Below are 1,638 nucleotides of genomic sequence, written 5' to 3' on the forward strand. Positions count from 1 at the left end.
AAAAGTTTGAGATAGAAGAGTAAAAAAAACGTGAAAAAAAAAACAAAAATAGAAAAAAAGGAATGAAAAAAATAAAAATAGGAAAAGGAAAAGAAAATGAGAAAAAAAAAAATCAAAAAGAAAAAAAAAAGATACAAAAAGTGAAAAAAATGAAAAAAAAAAAGAACAAAGAAAAAAGAAAAAAATAAAAAAAAAAAAAAAAAAGGAAAAAAAAAAAAGAAAAATTGAAAAGGAAAAAAAAAAAAAGAAACGAGAAAAAAGAGAGAGAAATTTTAGGCAAGATAAGCGGCCGCTAAAATATTTCTATTTTGCTATTCTCTTTAATTTTTTTTAAATGTTGTTATTTAACTTAATTATTGATTTAAGTTTGCTAGTTTATATACCTTTTCCTTTAAAATATGAGTGATCCATTCAATTAAATGTGGGTTAAATGAAGATGAAAGGGCACAAATGTCTCTTTGCCCAAAATTATTTCCACCAAAATAGCTACTGATTTTGACAATTTCAAAAATTAGTCATTTTGACTTTTTCGTCGGCCGCTACTATCTTATTTTTTGGGTGGGTGGGGGGTTGGGGGTGGGAGGTAGGGGTGGAGGGTATTTTTCTTATTTTATTAGTTTATTTTTAAACTCAATTATTTTAGCACGTAACATTATAATTATCCTAACATGTACATTTTTCTTATTTCTTTTCTTTAACAACATAAAGACACACATCTTAATCTATACAATAATGATACAAATTCTATGCATATCATATATAAAAAAAAATATATTTTGTACAACAATTATATAGTTATACAGTTTTGATATTGTATAAAATAAAAAAATAACAACCTTTTAAAAAGGGGTGAATGTCAAAATAGGTTCAAATTAGGGTGACTTTCAAATTTTAGCCCCAAATAAAAAAGTTTTTTTAAATAGCCTTTACCGATTAACTAATATTTTTCTGGACTAAATTGCTCCTAATCAATAGAGTAAATTACATAAATATCCTCATAATGGATAACAACTCCATATTTATATCTTTCAACTTTTATTTTTTTCTTTTTAATTTTACTTTGATTTTTATTTTTCTTTTCTCTTTTTATATTTAATTTTCTCAACCCTTACTTTTTTTCTTTTTTCCTCTCAACTTCTTTTTTTTGGTATATATATATATATTTTAAATTTTTTCTTTCCTCTGTTTTTGTTCTTTTTAGTTTTTCTCAACTCTTAGTTTTTTTTCTTTACACCTTTCAACGTCTACTTTTATAAAAAAAAGACTTTTTTTTATTTTTCTTTGATTCTTATTTTTTTATTTTTTATTTTTTCTCGACCTTTATTTTTATTTAATCTAGCTTTTTTTATCAACATTTATTTTTTTCCTATTCTCTCTCAACTTCTACATTTTCTTTGATTTTTATTTTTAAAATTTTTATTTTATTTTCTTCTTTTTTCGTAATTTTTATTATTTGTGTTCTTTTCTTCGATTTCTTCCATTCAAGTTACATCTCCTGAGCAAGAGTTGACACTATCACATTATAAAGGCAAGACTTATGACTTTTGAACAATAAGCTACGTTTTATGGGCAAGAGTTGACACTACTACATTGTAGTTGCAAGACTAATGACTTTCAAACAACAAGTTATGTTTCATG

Source organism: Capsicum annuum, chromosome 3 (assembly GCF_002878395.1).
Source record: "Capsicum annuum cultivar UCD-10X-F1 chromosome 3, UCD10Xv1.1, whole genome shotgun sequence".
Classification (NCBI taxonomy): domain Eukaryota; kingdom Viridiplantae; phylum Streptophyta; class Magnoliopsida; order Solanales; family Solanaceae; genus Capsicum; species Capsicum annuum.